General features: G+C 40.6%; 1 protein-coding gene across 1 annotated transcript in view; it reads left to right on the forward strand.

Annotated features, from left to right (window-relative positions):
• Positions 1 to 13,449, forward strand: part of man1a2 (mannosidase, alpha, class 1A, member 2) — a 139,158-nt gene that overhangs the window by 3,048 nt on the left and 122,661 nt on the right. The window lies entirely within an intron of this gene.

The raw sequence follows: 13,449 nt of genomic DNA on the forward strand, positions 1-13,449 counted from the left end.
ACACCAAAAACTTCCTTTTTTTGATTGATGTAATGAAATATGATTCCTTTTTATTGGCACACATAACACAATACATAAATGAATCATACTGCACTTACATGTGTTTTATTTTGTGATGAATGACTTGTGTCTGAAATAATGGCTCAAAATATCAAACGGTAGGGTCATTTTATTTGAAAGGTCTCCTCCATTCTTGAGTTAGCGGCCATTAGTTGAGCTGAGTGCTGGGCAAGGTGTTAAAAGCATTTTCTCAAACAGCTTCACACTGGCTTCCAAGTGTTGCCTCCTCATCCCCCGTGGAGCTGCTCATTTTCCATCCTGAAAGCCTTTCTAGAGCTTCAGTGATTCTGCCTGCCTGAAATATTGTAATTATTTTAGCCCAGCGACTCGGAAGGAGCCGACAGTATTGGGCTCAAGTTGTGCTGGGAGTCATAGGCGGAAACATAAAGGTAGGAATAGAGGAGCGCTTAGAGCTTAAAGTGACTAGATGGTGTTTCTTGTTTTCTTTGGGGTTCAGTCATTTGATCCTGAAGAATTGTACATGATCCCTCTCCTTTATTAGTACATCCAAGACAGTGTCCTGCACATTTAGTGAGCTCTCATTGTTCTTTCTTTCAGCATACATACTTGTTCACATGTTATACCAATTGGTTTTGGGATAGAAGTGTTCCTCAGGGTTCAGCAACGGATACCAGCATTTTAATTTGGTTTATTTCTTAGTCCCTTTATGATCTGATTCGTTTTTTTATTGCAGTCTAAAGCCATAGCTCACATCTTTGGAATACATGAGATGGTTATTAGGGATGCACCGAATATTTGGCCACCAAAAATTATCGGCCGAAAATGGTTAAAAAGGCCCTTTCGGCCGAAAGGGTTTTTGCACCGAAAAAATATCACCGAATGTCAGAACAGGCTTACGTTGGTAACCTAACGTGTTGTTGTGATGACGTAATAAAGACGCGGCGACCATGCTCGCGGCTGGCTCACAGGGGGGGGGAACATTGACCTTTGTCATCGAGATTGCCCTGAGCCTTTAACAAATCGTATTAAATAATCTGATGACAGAACTGTAAACAGAATAGCTGAAACTTTAACAAACTAAATAACTCAGTTTCCTCTAATCATTAACCCATGTTTGTATAATGTAGTTAACTCCGTGTGTTGCTGCTAGCATACATAACACCTGACGTGGAAACGTTACTCGTGGATGGGGCTACAGAGCTGCTAGAAAGACGGTCGAACCCGGTGCATTCCTCCGTCTGCATGCGGTGCACTTTTGCTAAATGTTTAGACAAATTGCTCGTGCTTACATGCTAAACTCTTATTGCACTTATGGTAACAAGTATTCTCCACATCGAGACGGGTAAAGTTTAACCACACCTCGGAGCGCGTTCTCTCCGCCATCTCCGCAGTGTGCTCCGCTGCATGTAGCAGCTGCGTGTGTGTAAACTGCCCCGCCCCCTCGCACACAGACGGGGGAGAGAGATCTCGTCTGATCGAAAATACATCATAGACGCATTTGTTGTCTTTGCATATTAGAAACGAGTTGGCGACACTAAGACTGCGATATCATGTTTTTTAGCAATAATACATGACATATATAAATGTACTGTATGCATTCAAAAGTGCTGAATAAATGTTTTATGGACCCATAATAGTGATTATTATTTAAGTTAAGTTTTGCCATAATCATGTCTATTTCCATAATCAGGTAGCTGAACAACATTGGTAAAAAATGTATACATTATATATATATATTTCTATTAATCATTTTCGGCCTTTCGGCATTCGGTTTTCGGCCAACTGTTTCCTATTTTCGGTATCGGTTTCGGCCAATAATTTCCCATTCGGTGCACCCCTAATGGTTATCATGTAATTAATTGAAAATGATTTTAAATGGCTTTATTGAAATAGTATGAAGATTACGTACATTCATAAGAATGACAATTGAGTTCAGATTTCAAAAATGCAACAAGTCATCACAGATATCTCAGTATGGCTACTTGTTTGATTGAATAGGTTTTGATCCAATGTGGTTTGTTCAAAAGAGATGAGATACAAAAAAAGCCACTGACATTCTCCCTGTGTGAAAGCATTCATGTGATGTTTTTTTTGTCACAGTTTAAAGCGGCTTATGGAAAAGTGTTCAATTTGCTTTTTGGTATAGCTGCCGCAGCTGTATTTTAAAGACCTCATTGTGAGCTCCAGAGGACCATGGTTCACACAGCCCCCGGAAAACGAGGCGCGCGAGCATTTAAAGACCCCCTCAGGAGCTCAGGCAGGCTCTTAATGATTTCACCTGTACTTTATTTCGCCACAGAAAAACCTCACAGAACCTGTTCTCTGTTCCCACGTTGACCCTGTTGATGTGAATCCGTTGAGAGAGAAATGGTTATTATTCTATTTGCCATAGGTTTCCATTTCATATTGTTAACTCTAAAGATACAAACAATATGGTTGAAGGACCAATGCACACATCTGGCCTGTGCTACTTGTACTATAATATATTATGTATTTATTTCAAAGTGGACCATGCATACAAATACATTAATCTCAGAAAAGAGAAGATATGAATTATACCAGATTATAGCTAATAGCTCATTTCCATCTGCAGTCCTCAGGCAGGTACATAACAATCAATATGTACACTTGGGAGTGGTTGTTTTTAACATTGTAATACAGATGGAAGCAGAACATATGAACCCGTTGCATGTGCTTTGCTCTTTACCCTCGCTGATACAAGCTTTAGTGTTGTGTTATAAACATGAGCAATGTCTTTACGACCACCCTGTGGCTCGGGTGGGGCGTGGCGCTAAGCATGTTGTTTTTTAATATTTAATAATATTATGCAATATATGGTATATCAGACTATAAGACCATTTATTCTCACAGCTCAGATAGGACTTCAATACATCTGTTTCGTTGTCACATACTTAACTAATATCCTGTCAAGCCCCCTCAAGTCAGTCAGGTTTACAACCATCTGTTTCTCCAATATCATTGTTCATGGCTGCTTTCGATTGACTTTGTCTGGCCTGCATTTGGGGTAAAGATCTTTTAAAGATAATCATGAGGACTTTTTTTAATTTAAATTAGCTCATTCGTCTCGCAAAATAACTATATTTGACCTGAAGGTTTTTAGTCTAGTGCCTCCTGGTTATGAAGTATTTCTGGTTTCTTTTTGGAGGTTTTGAGATTTGTTTTGAAGTTGCCAATCCAATACAACAATGTTTCATGGTTTTTTTTCGTGTGCATTTGGTAAATTCCATATACTAAGGATAATCATCAGACCTTCATGCCAACCATCTTTTATTTAGATTTTTCCTTTTTATTAATTTAAATATGACGGCCAACTAAGTATTTATGCACAGCAGGAGGCATGGGAGGAATACTAAAAGGATGAGTGCTGGAAAGTGATCTTCTATGCAAGGGTGATTTGTAACTGCATTTTTGCTCCATATGTCACAATGAATGATCTCTCTCTTCACGTGATGGAACATGTAAGGAAAGATCTGTTAACGTGTATTTAATTGCTTTAATGTGACCATTAGATTGGCGCCTAGGAAATGGTTTGCGTTTCATATTGAATGTGCACAGAGGAATGTATACGTTTGGCTGCATTATTTTGAAGCATGCAGCGCCAGGATTCCTATAGTCGACCATTTACAAGGTGAAATGAAAAACCTTCGGATGGCTGTCTAAAGTGCTAGAAATCACTTAAGTGTAATGCTCTGTACAGCGCTTCATACTGTGAGGCCGTTGTGAGACTCTGCCTCGGATTTGGTTTGGTCGGACTCAAACAATAAAGGGGTAGCCAGGAGCGGTACTCTTCATCTGAGAGGGGGCAAGGTGACATGTAGACAGAGGCGGCGACATTTCAGTTACAGATTAGCCAAAGGTGGTCGGTATAGGAGCAATAGGGAAGGCAACAAAAAGTGTATGGATGTCAGACATGGGGACGTTGTTTCATAGTTCATTGAGTTACAAGTGTGGACTGAATTCTGTATTTTTTGGTTTTAATTGCAAAACAGAAAATCAATAATTGTGCCACCAGTCTGAGATAATGGATAAGCAAGGGCAGTGCAGGTTAATAAACATTGTATGAATTGCTCTAAGAAATGCATAGATATCTTGTAGCGTAGCTCGGAGATAATTTGATATCCTTATTGATCGGCAACCTTCCGTGGAATGATGACAACATTATTGTTCTATAATATTCGTATTGCTTTACAACAAGCAATATCAAAATGAATGTTTCTCAACAAGTCGTATTTCAAAACCACGAGGTAAAGAAGTTTTACAGCTGTTAATGGGATTTACCATACTTTGCCTATAGTTGAGATTATTAATGATTATTCGAGTTGTTGTGCGACAGTAAAATAACACCAACTATTTCAATAATCAATCCTAAAGGAAGGTTAACTGCTCTTCTCTGTTGTTCATCATGGTACACTACATGTCTTTGGAGCTATAAGATCTCACCTTGGGCTGTGAGAAACTCCGATGTCTTTTTAATAGTCAAAGATAAATGGTAAAGGTTATTGTCAGATTAAAACATTATTACAGATAATTGTTGGTTGTTGCCCTTCATTTTCTATTATGTGGCGCATCTATAGTTACGTTGGAAAATATATTGATGTATAATCAACACATCAATCATAGCCTTACCTTGAAGTCAGCTTGAAAACCTTTTTTTCTCTGCAGGTATTTACCTTTTAGGATGAATGAATCGGTCTGAATTGTTTATTGTTTTTAACGGTTTGGTTACATCATAAGCCTTCATGCTGGGTACTTGCCAAAGAACTCAGTAAATCTGATAGGCTTGCAATCTGCCACCAGAATGAACCATTTGGCTAGGTAGCTTTTTATTGAATCACGCTTGAGGCTCATTTGCGTTTTTCTGCCACATCACAAGCACATAATCCATTTCTTTATATGCCTTGTATTTATTCTTATGTGTGCTTTTTTATCTATTCGTGTAATATTATATTTTATTATAATGTTATGTTCATTGTGAAGCACTTTGGCAAACCCTCTGTTTTTAAACTGCTATATAAATAAAGTGGATTGGATTTCATTTCATTGTGATAAAGTTTTCTCTTATGTGCAATTTAATTTGCCAGGGATTTTATACCTCACTCTAATAACAGTTTTACGAATCGATCTTGATTATCTTCACGACTGAGTGGAAAATCAGCCTCATGCCTTTTATGGATTGCTCAAGCCAATAATGCAATATCCTGTTTTCTGAATGATTATTCAGCCCTACGGTCCAGTAGATATCAGTGTGGAGATCTTGCCTGTGCATCCACATGAGTGAATTGGTCATGCAAGTTGCCAGTCTGCTCCTTTAGCCTCCAACACTATTCCCATCTCTCTTGAAGCTTTCAATTATTCAACCGTTGTTGATACAAAGGTTTAACTCCGTCTTTACCCATGTGTCTTCTTAACCCCTCACATTATGACACCCAACTCTTGGCTAATGGCAAGAAAGACTCTGTGGCAGCTCAGATCTCAGACTATTAAATGAACAATTGGAGAAAACTGACTTTGAGCAGTGTGACATTTTAAAAGACATTTCTGTCAGAGAATATCTATGAGAGTGAAATGAAGGGAACATGCTGTTGGCACTTTGAGCCGTTGTATTAATGGGCACTGGCAGCCATTCTATACAACTATATATATATATTGTATTTTTGACTAATTGATGCATTTGCCAAATGAGTCATGTTATGTTCCAACAGCCAAAGGTAGAGGGAAATGTACAAGCACTGCACAAGCTTTTTACACTGCATCCCTCTCATATTGAAGTTTAGTGCTGTGACCGCAAGTAACCTGGTTCCAACACTTATTGCCTTGCCAGTTATTGTTAGTGTTGCAGCTTTGCTTTTGCACCCTGACATGACCATAAATCAGCATCAAAGCCCCACAGATCAAATGTAAGGCCTGGGCCAACATCAAAGTGCACTTATTTATCATATTTAGTGTGATCTTATATATATATATCATTTCTGTGTCTTCACGCTTCATTCGCCTGTCAGCTTTAAAGTAAATCTGGGTTGTGCCGTGTTTGTGTCTCGTGAGTATTCCACTGGGTCTTCTAATAAAGGAGCCCTAGCTTGTACGTCCCCCCCTCGCCCCATCACATAAAAGTCCTGTCAAGCGGGCTCCACCTGGAAAGAATACTAAGGCGCTGCGGTCGTTTCTCATGAAACCATCCATTCCGGTTTCTAGATTAAATCAGCCCTTTAGTCCGCGCAGAGCAAATGGAGGTATGAAAGTACCCCCCCCCCCCCCCCCTACATAAAAGATGCTTTTCACACATTCATTACCACCATTGAGCTGCTTTCAATGTTCCCTCTAAAGCCAGGCTTCAGGGCTGTATGCATCAAGCTTACTGTTGGTTTTTTGTTAACCTTAAATGGAGCTTTAAAAAAGGATAGCATCACTTGCTTTGTCCCATTACCATGAGTGCTTTTAAAAAGCCCGACCACAGCGGTGCATCGGCTCAGTTTAGCCGCAGGTATGCCTCCATCCATTCTGAAAATCAAACGGCATCTGGTATTTCAACAAAACTGGATTAAAAACATATTTCTAAATTGACACCTATTGGTGACCTATATCATGTGAAACAGCATGTAAATGATGCTAGGCCTAATTGCTACAGCTGACAATCTATTCTCACATTTGTAGTTCCCTTTAGGTCATTGGGCATGCTTTGAAACAATCATATTTTTCCTGCTGGGCTGGTAAATCATGAAAGGCATCGTCCTCTTTTGCTGTTTCACTTGCCAGCTAGAGTTTTATAGGAGTACACGCCCCGCAAACATGCTGCTGTTTGCCAAAGAGTCTGGCAGGGGACCCCAGCTCCAACAAGGATATGATCGCATTGAGTCGATTTTTGCGTCTCTTTCTTGTGTTGTTTCACTCTTTTTCTTTTTTTTCAAAAGTACTGTTCACTGCAGTAGTTTAGGACTTGCAGCACTGCAGTGTTGATCTGTAATAACTTACCCATGCAAACAACAAATACCTATAACGTGTCCCTTCTTATGACAATAGCCGCTTTCACACCGCAGGACTTGCCGTACCACGGCACTGAATCCGCCAGGGGGCTAGTGCCAATCGCTTTCACACCGCAGTACTTTCCCTGAGGCAAGATTACGCTGACGTCACTTCTTCTTCTTCTTCTCTGGGTTTACTGGCAGGCCGTAAAACCACTTCACGGCGAGTACAAAAAAAAACGAGAGAAGAAGAACTACACGGGGGAGGGGGTATAAAGCACACCCGCTGTATGAGGCGTTTGTTTACTTTCCGACCTCAGACATGATGGAGTTCATAAGGGTAATTTACAAATAAAATACCCCATTATAACAATGGACTTTATCTTTATGTATTTATTATATATTACCCCCTCAGGCTGATTTTGGAAAAGGACATTAACCCTTGTTTGGTGTTTTTCCCTTATTTATCTAAAACAAATGATAAATTACTTGAGTTTCTGTGTGTAAGACTTGTGTTTCTGTGTGTAAGACTTGTGTTTCTGTGTGTAAGACTTGTGTTTCTGTGTGTAAGACTTGTGTTTCTGTGTGTAAGACTTGTGTTTCTGTGTGTAAGACTTGTGTTTCTGTGTGTAAGACTTGTGTTTCTGTGTGTAAGACTTGTGTTTCTGTGTGTAAGACTTGTGTTTCTTTGTGTAAGACTTGTGTTTCTGTGTGTAAGACTTGTGTTTCTGTGTGTAAGACTTGTGTTTCTGTGTGTAAGACTTGTGTTTCTGTGTATAAGACTTGTGTTTCTGTGTGTAAGACTTGTGTTTCTGTGTGTAAGACTTGTGTTTCTGTGTGTAAGACTTGTGTTTCTGCCATTGCTGCACAAGGTTGCAACATTGTAGATAAACTCAACCACCGACACCTGTCTGCTCTCACATTCTTCTATTCTGCACATTTGGGGTGGGACACAATAAATAAAGCTTCGCCAGTTTGTTTGTTTTATTGCACAGTCAAGACATAACAATAACGGCATCACGCTGTTCCAGGTGTGTCGTATGCATGTAAATTGAAGTTAAATAAAAGTGTGAAATGTAAAATAAAGTGTAAGTAGTTTCAAAACAATGTAACAGTGGCAATATATATAGCAGCAGACACACCTTAGTGCAAGTTAGGTGTCAGTATTAAAAAAACAGTGGCAATATATATATATAATAACAATAGAAAATCGTTACCACTCTTATTATTGTGGTCTTTAATTGTTGTATAGTCCTGCCTGAGTTTCTTTATTTTTACCCGGCATCCGTGTGCACTGTGCACGATTCCCAGCTCAAGTAGCTTTTGCGAACATCGCTCAAAACATTTGGAGTTGGGAACTGCTTTCTGTAGAAGCTGCTGCATCCCGTCCTCGGAGTAAATTGCCAGAAGCGCCGACACTTCCTCATCATTCCACCGCTCCGGTGTTGTAGTACGTGTGGTCATAACTGCTTTAAAGTACAAAAAAACGACTCGCTCAGGTGTGGATGTGGTTTTGTAGCGAGGAAAAAAATGTGTGAGTCTAACGGGGCGTGGTTTGCAATTCGCCCAGCCAATAGAAATAGAATAGAAATTGGCACTCTTTTATCACCAGGTTCGTACCACTTCTCTAGCAGGGACTGAAAATGGCCAAAAGAGTTCCCGGCACTGAGTAGGCCCGGCGGTGTGAACGCGACATTATTGGTACTAACGGAACTAAAGAACCAAAGTACCAGGGAAAGTCCTGCGGTGTGAATGCGGCTCTTGTAATCATTTGAATTATACAAGAAATGTTTTAAAAACTAATAGAAAAAGATCAATAAATCCCTATTACTGCAAGGCGTGCCTATAATTTCACCCATCCCTATTACTATGCTGATTCCACTCTGTTGGCTTCAGAACAGATATCACTCCATGCAGACTAATATATCCATTTAAATTCATCTTTCAGATCTGTGTTCATAGTCATTTCACTAAGACTCATCCTAATTAATTAGTCTGTTATCAGGAGATTTCATCTAGAACAGTTGGTATGAGATGGAACATCCGGCAGAATGAGGAGTGGACTTCCATCGAGCATAATCTCCTCATTAACACTGCTGCTTTTTTATTTGTTCTAATTCTTTATTAATCAGCGTGTCTCCTCTTTATTTCTCGTTTTGTTTCCATTTCCTCCATGTGTTCATGTTGTTGGTCTCTGTAGGACACAGCTGCAGCTGCTTACATTGGCTGAAGTGATGTGTGTGTGTGTGTGTGTGGGTGTGTGTACGTGAGAGGAGATGGGGTGCATGTTTTTGTGTCTGGTTTGTGAACCAGGGTTTTTACTTGGGCTCACATTTCAGACGTTTTGCTGCAGTCGAGCTTTTCATTGATTCTGTTTTTCTCATGCCGAATACTAAAGTTTCTGATTTCACTGATAGCCTCCATTAAGGAAAACAGGAGGATATTCCCTAAGTGTAAAGTTCAAACATCAGCTTACCTCTTCAACCCCCCTGTTGGGTATGAAACTATGAAAGAATACTGACTGAACTATCAAGTTTTCAAAGTTGGTCCTGTATTGCTCAAAGAAGGACATCTTTACTGATAACTGTGTCTTTGTGTTGGCAGGTCACAATCCATTATCTGCGGTTAGTCAAAAGGTTGTGATATATTTTCCATAAAGGGGATCAGATGTCAGCTTTAACAATTGAAAAGCTCTGTCACAACAGGATAAGATATACTGAAAGTAGATCTATGATGTTTACTGCTGTGCTGGAAAACGTTCCAATTCATAGAGAAAATAATAAGAATCAATAGGAAACACAATCTGCGGGTTTTGTTTGTTTCTGTTTGTGGTAACACCGTCTGTAGGAGCTGTGTTTGAAAATAATGTCATATCAAAAAATAAAACGTGGGTGTAAATGTCATATTTAGTTGTTTAATAGTATAATAAATACTTGCCACCATACTCTCACTCCGTTAAAGGCACATCTTCTACATTTATAAACAGACTACAGGTCAGTAACAATAGGGTATTTCATGTACAGTGTTTACCTTCTGGTTCTATTTCTCTTTTGAAACATTTAAGCCCTAGTTTTACTTCTTCTAGTTTGACTTCTTTAGTGATTTGAGAATAACAAACCCTACTTTTTTCCATGATCAAATTGAGGTCATCTTTGAACCCCCACAGTGCCCAGCAGTCATATTAGTGCAGCAGAAGATCAAAAAGACCTTCCATGCATACCTGCATATAGACTTTCCCTGAATAGAGATGAGGGATACAGTACTTTATCATCTTTTGCCATGAAACAGTTTTATTAATTAAGCTATGTGATCAAAAATTGTGACCATAAAGGCTCGGTATCTCTTCCCAAAGAAAGATGAAATTGGCACATTTTGGAATATATGTTTTAAGGGCTTCAAGCCTTTAGGAGTTTGTCGAAATAAATGTAAGAACAAGAACTGTAGAGTGACATACTTAAAGTGGACCTATCATCAGGGGTGCACATAACAGGTACGCATGCGCGGCAACAATCTGAAATGCGTACGGTCACTTGTGTCACAAAGCGCATTGCGTACCGACGTACTTGTGAAGCTTTTCCAGAAGGCGGTTCGATCACCGGACGACAGAGTCGGTCTCCGTGTGCACAGACAGGGCTGCTGTTAACGTCGGTCTGTACAAAGGAATTGTGCCAAAACTACGCCAACCGGCTGTGGAGGGAGGCCCCCCCCCCCCCCCCCTTCACTGGAGAACTGCGCTAAAACAGCTGATCACAACGTTCACACTCTGTGGTCACGAAGTACTCCACTAGCCCCAAGCTGATAGCAACGTTTCTGATAGGGCCGTGGGTGTAAAGCCAGCCTACATTTCCGATATTACGTCATATCTTTACATTACTGTGGGTAATGTCCGCAGTAATGACTCTTACATGTCTAATATGTTTAATGTGTAATTGTAAAGCGCTTTGAGCACCTGTAAAAGCGCTCTAATTAAAAATGTAATGCATTATTATTATTATTATTATTATTATATCGGACGCAAATCTGGATCAGCTCCGATGTAGCCCCTTTTTTAGAGATTTGGGTACGGAGGAAAAGAGAGAAGGTTTTATTTTCTGACGCTGCGTGAGTTCCCCGACGCACCGGGGACACATCTTTATGTATAAACGACATCAAAAAGTGCATTTTGCATGATAGGTCCCCTTTAATATAACCGAGACCTTGTGACTCACATGACCCGCATCAACACAAAGGACAACCTTGTAATTGATATTAACAGGATCTCCTGACTTAATTAGATGTTGATTAAAGAATTAGCTTCTATAACCATGACTATAGGCTTTGGATTGTACCACCGGATCTAAACAGTGTTTTTTATCAGTGTTATTTTCATCACTGTTCTTACTGTTCTTTAAATGTGTATACACAGCCTCGTCATTCAACTAGCATGTAGCTGCAATACCATGAGGTTAAATGACATTGAGAACACAATTTGAAGCTTTGAATGTGAACGGTTTAATTAAACGTCCTCTAACCTAAGAGGTGGATGTCATGATTTTACTTTGGTTAGGGTTGATAATACTGGTTCCCCTAATAAAGTAAAGTGATAATAAGCTAATCAAAAATGGGTTTGAATTTTTGCAAAAACCTGCAATGCTGTGTTTCTTTTGCGACACTTGCAACTGTGATGTTATCGCCTTGTTGGCAGCTTGCCTGTCTGTAGGAAATGTACAGAAGTCTGTTAGCAATATCATTTCATCTTTGAGGCTGCTCTGTGATCACTCATTGAGCCATCCAGCAGAAAGAGATGTATCCAGAATTCAAAAGATAATTGCACATTTTACAAGGCGTAACAGGAAGGAGCAAGATGTAATGAATCACTGCTCCTGGTAAAATTACTTTTATAATGAGTTACCACTAGTATATAGAGAAAGGAGACCTCATAGGGAATCAGAAGCAGGTTGACATGAGTCATTCTGTTGTGTGAACAATATTTTACGAAGAAATGAATGATTGGTATGTGGTCTCAAACCAACATAGTAGCTTTTAAGATTGAAATGGTTCTCCATTTCTGGCCAAAGCTTATTTTCTGTCCCGTAGGAAAGAAGTGAAGGACAGAGGGGGTTGCTGATGAAAGATGAGTGGAAAGGAACACTGAAAAGATAGGGAATTGATGCACTTGGATCTTCGGTGCTGGTTCTTAGTGTGTGGGAGAAAGTGCATGAAAGGATTCAGTAGCACCCATTTGAAGTGTGCCTCACTCTGTCTCCCATTTGTCATCTCCCTGGAGTGCATCAGTGGTGACAAGACCTTCTGAAAGCCAGAGGGAAAGAAAGACACTTGTTTGAATTAGTTTGCACGAGTGCCAAACATAAAGTTAAGAAGGGACCCAAAAAGAGACAAAATCAAGAGTAAGAAAGTTGAGAGGCACTTGGAGAGAGGTGGAGAGAGGCTCTCAGTCCTCAGGGACGACGTGACCGTGGTTAACTACAGAGCATCTCACCAAACCTCATCCCTGCCAAACACTGGAGCTGCAGCCCGGCTCCACAATGGCTCCCTGTCAGTTCAAGCAATGGGATCAAAGTGAGATCGCTCAGCGGCAAATTGAGAATTGGCCCTCAGGTTCCCGAAGCTTGAATTACAAGTAAACCTTTCTGAATTCACAGGTGCATTCAGCCAGTCTTCTCTGTAACTGCCGCAGCCACACAAACAGCCATACGGACCAAATTAATAATAAAAGTGTTTTGTACCAGAGCTGCAACACGCCAGCTGTTGGATTTATGATTTGCCAGGGGATGGGAAATGGGATCTCTGTCCTTTTGGGGATTAAATCTATCAGTTTCATGACTCTGGGGTAAACCTTTTGAGGCAGTGAAGAACTGCAGGAATGCATGGTTACAATTGTACCATACAAAGACAGAATCAATAGGAATAAAGGAGTCCATTGCCACACATTTGGGGCTATATTGTGTCAGTTATTAGATAGTCAACAGCCGTTCACCTTTGACTATTTACCCCTGTTTGTTCTGAACATTTACTACAATAATGGTATTTATTTGACAAAGCATCTTCTGATTGTTTTAAATAACATTGTAATTGCACAGCCACTATACAATTATAAATGAATAATATCGGCCGTAGCGGCTCGGCCGTAGCGGCGCGGCCGTAGCAGCGCGGCCGTAGCAGTTCGGCCGTAGCGGTTCGGCCGTAGCGGCTCGGCCGTAGCAGCTCGGCCGTAGCGGCGCGGCCGTAGCAGTTCGGCCGTAGCGGCTCGGCCATAGCGGCTCGGCCGTAGCGGCGCGACCGTAGCGGCGCGACCGTAGCGGCGCGGCCGTAGCGGCGCGGCCGTAGCAGCGCGGCCGTAGCATGGCGCAGACGGACCCGGTGGAATCTAGGGGTTACTCTATAATGGACTATTAACACCTCAACTTTAAATATGCAAAGAAACGTGTCTTTCTATTGTTGAATACGT

The sequence above is a fragment of the Gymnodraco acuticeps genome, unplaced genomic scaffold (genome assembly GCF_902827175.1).
Source record: "Gymnodraco acuticeps unplaced genomic scaffold, fGymAcu1.1, whole genome shotgun sequence".
In the NCBI taxonomy this organism is placed as follows: Eukaryota; Metazoa; Chordata; class Actinopteri; order Perciformes; family Bathydraconidae; genus Gymnodraco; species Gymnodraco acuticeps.